The sequence below is a fragment of the Sphaeramia orbicularis genome, chromosome 5 (genome assembly GCF_902148855.1).
Source record: "Sphaeramia orbicularis chromosome 5, fSphaOr1.1, whole genome shotgun sequence".
Taxonomy (NCBI): Eukaryota; Metazoa; Chordata; class Actinopteri; order Kurtiformes; family Apogonidae; genus Sphaeramia; species Sphaeramia orbicularis.
The window spans coordinates 12,906,356-12,912,355 of NC_043961.1; the positions used below are offsets into that span (position 1 = coordinate 12,906,356).

At 35.6% G+C, this 6,000-nt stretch overlaps 1 long non-coding RNA gene across 2 annotated transcripts in view; it reads right to left on the reverse strand.

The window, feature by feature from the left end:
• The window catches only part of LOC115420227 (uncharacterized), a 203,926-nt gene extending 201,575 nt beyond the window's left edge, over positions 1-2,351 (reverse strand). For both annotated transcript variants that reach the window (XR_003935519.1, XR_003935518.1), the window contains exon 1: positions 2,188-2,351. This is a non-coding gene — a long non-coding RNA (uncharacterized LOC115420227). The remainder of the gene's footprint in view (positions 1-2,187) is intronic.
• Positions 2,352-6,000: the final 3,649 nt, after the last annotated feature.

A 6,000-nucleotide genomic window follows, 5' to 3' on the forward strand; every position in this document is an offset into this window, starting at 1 on the left:
TACAGACCCCGGCGAACCCAGCACAGGGTATTTCAATGTGTGTTCACAAATACTGAGCCGTCAGATGAAAGCGAAGGGCCGCTCCACTCAGGGATGGGAGTCCTCACGCTGAATGCATGAGTGACTGATTACTTTCTTACCAGTTGAACCTCAACTCTCTGCAAATAAGAGCCTTCACCCCCGGCCTCAAGAGGACAAACCCGAACAAGGAGCTTCCCAAATAATACAGAATCACACACTAAAAGATCTTTCGCGTCATTACAATGCATACAGCTGCTCTTCCTCAAATTTCAAGCTTTCAGTCATCCCCCTAACCACTACCTCCCCATCCTCATCCCCATCTCTACCCATGCCAACCAGATTTACTCAGCTGTAGCACGAGACGCAAAAAAAAAAAAAAAAAAAAAGTACAGTCATTTTGTTTCTGGCGAGCAGGACACAGGGGACGGTGTTAAGTCGTTCCCATCACAATCCGCACTTGTAAAAGGCTGAACGTCTGTCAAACAACGGGCCTGGAAAAGTTGCAAAGAAAAAAGTTCATCCTGTGTTCTAAAACCTGGGTCAGCGTTTGCGAAGGTCCATTTCTGCATAAGTGAGCACACAAACCCCTGTGCCTGTTCAAATAGTCTGCAGCTCTCTCTCAGGCAGCTCATGACAACAGCCCAGCAGCAGCACTGTTTGATCTCCAATGTTTTCCTTAATCTGGGTTGTCAAGGTTCGCTTGTTGGAGGCTGTTTACTTTACTTCTCCTACAAAAAAGTGTTTTTTTCCCCTCAGACAATGACTAATCCAAAGACCAAGAAGGAGGGAGCTCTGCCAGCAATAGTTGTTAAAGCTGCAGTTTCCCTTTTATACATTTTCAGATGCTTTTTAGTCCTGCTGTTGCCAGCTGCAGATTTACTGTAAAATGTCACTATTGTATCAACACAATAACAGCAGTAGATTATATTTAATACAAATGCAGATATTTACACTTAAGTGCAACTATAATGAATAAATAAGGCAGATTTTTTTGCTTTAACGCACCTGATAATGCAAATTAATTGTCATTATTAGTTTTGTCTATTCATTTATTAATAAAACATTACTAAAAATACTCTTAAAACTTAAAACAAAATCATTCTATTATTCTAAAAAGTACATATAAGGTGTTTTGAAGCTTGAGGGGTTTCACAGTAAACACAAACTGCTCCATAAATTCACTTATTCTAAACTTTTAACAAAGTAAACACACATAAAATAAAACTTCCTCTTGTGTTAAACTTTGTATGACTGGTTTATGACTCTGACAAGCTCCAGGCTGGGGTTGATTTAAAAAAAAAAAAAAAAAAAAAAAAAAAAAAAAAGATCAATAAATAACTGTGTAAATATGAAAGAAAAGTTAACACAGAAGTAAATATCCGCTCCGAATGTGAATGTGTTGGTTAGGTTACAGTTTCATCACTGTGCTGAAAACACGAAGCAACACTTGACGCAAAAAAAAAACAACTGTCCAAAAAGTATTGGCACCAGATGAGAAATAAAAGTGTACAAATCCAGTTGGGATGAGTTGAGTTTTTGGGGGGTAACTTGTGCGTTGTTGCTCCGCTCTTTTGGGACTTTGGAAAGGCTGCTAACACGTGGGGGGAAAAAAGCTCCTTCCTTGCGTTTACTCCAAAGAAATCACGGCTCTTAAACTTCCCTTTCATCGCGTAAAGTTGAAAGTTTCCCTGCGTTCACGTCCACGAGGAGCTGAATTACGCACGGAACTTTAACGTAAAAAATAAATAAATAAATAAATAAATAAATAAATAAAATTATCGGGTTTTTTTGTTTTGTTTTTTTTTTTATCCAAAAGGTGCATTTCCCAGAGGAGCAGCCACAACTAACTTTAGAGTTACAAACTTTTCCTAAAAGTACTTAAACACAACATTTTGGACCATGCGGTTTTCACGCGCTAATAATAACAACGCTAACAGTAATAATAATAGAACAAATGCAGGTGTTTGTGTTGTTTATTCACACAATTCTGCAACACAACAGCAAAAAACACTATGTGTGTGTATGTATGTGTGTGTGTCCGTGTGTGTATATATATATATATATATATGTGTGTGTGTGTGTGTGTGTGTGTGTGTGTCAGCAGCAGGTACCTAAATACGACACATACACAGCCAATGTTAACGTTATGATAATGCAGAAACTTACCGGACTGGAAAACGCGTTACAGCAGTGAGTTTACGTGCGCACGCGGATGGCACCGATTCGCAATTACGCGAAAAGCTAAACCCCCCCCCCTTGTTGTGCGCGCGAGGTTGTGTACCGGGAACGCGTTTGACAACAAATCACACCGTAAACACCAACAATAGTATTACTCCGCTCGGCTCGGTTTGTTTGGGGGCGGAGGAGGAGGAGGTGGAGGTAGAAGAGGAGGAGGAGGTGGAGGGGACTAACTAACTAACTTAACTACAAGCACGAGACAGATAATCTTACCCGTGGACGTCGAAAATGTGGCCAAAAAACGTAGAGTTTTTCACACGCGCTGGCTCCCGGTTGTCTCGCGCAGCTCCTTTTTTTTCTTAATGTTATTAGATTTTAACGCGCGAGAGAAAAAGAAGAAGAAAAAAAAAAACAGAAGAAGAAGAAGAGGGAGAGAGAAAGAGAGAGAGAGAGAAAGAGAAGAGGGGGGGTATTAAAAAAAAAAAAAAAAAAAAAAAAAAAAAAAGAATCGCGGATTTGGATGTTGTTGTTTGGATGTTCCAAGTCCGTGACGTCACATCCACCTGCTGGGGTAAACAAGGCTCATTGCTTTGCTTTGCAGATCCTTCACAAGAACCATCAGTAGAACATAAGAACATGAGAACAGTTCCAGTGGCATCAGGACTTAGCAGCACTTAGCAGCTCCTTTCTATGGGGAAATGTAATGATATGCATTAGTTTAACTCAAAGTGTGACAGGAGAGAGGGGGCTGTCAGAAAAAGCTAAAATGTCTAAGCTGACTAATTACAACCCAGGATGCATTAACTTCTATTATTTCAGATTTTTTTCCCCCCCTCTTGCTCTTTTACTTTTTTTTTTTTTTTTTTTTTTTTTTTATGCTCTTGGTTTGAACGATCTGCGCTGTTGACGTACACTTGGATATAAAGCTGTTATCAAAAGTGTTTTTAATCTCCTGTGTGATGAGTTTCAGCTACAATATCTAACTATTTTTATGAGAGGGTTTGGAGATAAACCACAGTGCAGGGTCTTGGATCACTTCTTACATGTGCAACTCCAACATACAGGAAATACATAAAAACAGCATGAAAAACAGAGAGAAATGTCAGAAAAATATGAAGTTGTATGAAGCTAAATAAAAGACAGATTAAATATTTAGAAAAAGATGGGACATTCTGCGTCAGTCTTGGATTGATGTCACAAGATTATTCAATAAAACCACCAAACAGTCAAATCGAAGGTTGAAGATGTATTGAATGTCAAACCAAAACAGTAACTTTCACCAGCTGAAGCCATGTTTAATACTGTGCACATATTTGTTGTATTTTCCTGTTGTAGCTTCAATAAAAGGACTGAGAATAAGACATGAATGTTCATTTCAACAAAGCTGAACCCAGACTATGACTTTTACACAGTACTGTATCTGTGTCACTAGTTCACCTGCATCAGATCTAGTTTCTAAACTGTGTTTTTTATGGGTTTTACACTTAAAATAGAAAAATATGTCTATTCTAATCAAATATAGAAAGAAGTTTGCATTGTGGCTACTATGTTTGTTGATTATAGGATTTTAACTGTATGATAATGTTAGAAAATGCATGGAAAATTAGATTAATACACTGTACAGGTTCAAAAGTTTGGCTATTTTAGTCTTAAATGGCCAATAAATGCCTAAAATACTGCATAAAAGAACAAAACTAAAGGCAGACTATAACTTTTACACAACAATGTATCTGTTATAAACAGATCAGTTCTTGTTTCTTAACTGTTATTCATGGGTTTTACACTTAAAATACAATATTATGTCTATTATCAAACAGACGGAGAAAGTTTGCATTGTGGCTACTATGTCTGTTGATTATATGATTTTAACTGTGTAATAATGTTTATAAATGCATCGAAAATTAGATTAATACATAGTACAGGTTCAAAATTTGCTTACTTTAACTGTCAATGGACAACAAATACCTAAAATACTAAATAAAACAACAAAATTAAAGGCAGACTATGATGTTTACACAGTAAATACAGATCGGTTCTAGTTTCTTAACTGTGTTATTCATGAGTTTTACACTTAAAATACAATATTATGTCTATTCTAATCAAACATAGAGAGAAAGTTTGCATTGTAGATTGCATGTGTGTTGATTATATGATTTTAACTGTGTAATAATGTCTGAAAATGCATGAAAAATTAGATTAATACATAGTACAGGTTCAAAAGTTTAGCTACTTTTGCTGCCAATGGAGAACAAATGCCTAAAATACTACATAAAACAATAAAACTATGACTTTTACACATATTGTATGTGTTATATACAGATGGAAATGTCTCAAATGAAAATGTATGAAACCACAGAGGGGTTTTTATTAGTTTATAGATAAACCACAGAGCAGGCTCATGGGTAATTCCTCACATTTTGGTCCAGAATGTGAATCCGATGTGTTTTACCACTAGAAAAGTTACCCAGAAACACCAGCTGTGGTTGTAAACTTGTCTTTTTCTTCTTTTTTCTTTAACTACTGTTACGTGATGATGACAGTGATAATTAAAATCCCTGTCACTCAAACCCACAGACCAGGACCATCACAGTCCACTTAACACTCACTGTTCATTTAAAGGCAACAGAAAATATTTTGTCCTTGATCAAGGTCTGAAAAGCACAGCCCATAAACAAACGACATTACATTTATCATGGCTGCATCTGGTGAGAATGCAGCTGATGAACAGAGTCGGATGGGTCTGTTTGTGGGTAGAGAGCGCCACCCTCTGGACAAGTCTGGGAACAAGGAGGAGATTCTGCAGCCTCAGATCTTCATGCTCAGGTGATGAATTTAACCCATAAACACCCAGTGATACTTTAATGGCAGCTCCCAGATGAATCTATTTAAAATTTTATTAAGTGATTTATCACCATTTATTATGATATTAAGTAAAACAAAAGCAAAATAGTAAGTTCATGCAAAATCCTCTGTTCTTGCAATATTAACCCTTTCATCCATACTGGTCACTACAGTGGACAGCTATTCTACAGCTGTTCTCTTGTATATTCGTGGATTTTTATTTTTTTTTTTAACACATAGCCTTATTAAAGTTTTAAGACACTACAGATCTTTTCTGACATGAATTGGTAACATTACGTAGATCTCTCCTGAGCATAAATCCCCAGAATCTCAAGCCCTCTCCATAGTTTTCACACAATTTATCAGAAAATACATGTTTCTGTGCCTCACAAATTAAATGTGTGGTGTCCAGCCGAGTGGACATTTTTGCAACTTCACGAAAAATAGGTTCATAAGAATTTTTTTTTCTCATTATTATTTTTTTTATGTGTTTTTTTTTTTTTTTTTTTTTTTTTTTTTTATTATTTGTATATTTATTTATTTATTTGATTTGATTTGATTTGATTTGATTTGATTTGATTTATTTATTTATTTTTTCAGAACAAAATTTTCATTGTTTTTTTCATGCCTAAAGAGGAATAAAAACACTCAGGAAAAAAAATTGGTTAGGGTTGTCATAATTCGTGGATGAAAGGGTTAATGCAATATTTATCAAATATAAATGCACTATTTTTATAGTTGTTCATAGATATACTGTATATATTGTATTTATTGTGTCTATTCATATTTTATGTCTATTTTCTCTTAAACTTCTATTTATTCAAGTTTTATGACAACTTTACAAATAATTAACAAAAAAAAAAAAAACAGCCGGTAAAATTAAAATTCCATGCTACAAGAATGTTTTATGTAATATATGCTTGTGCAGCATCACTAGCACACTGACGTAGAATATAATGT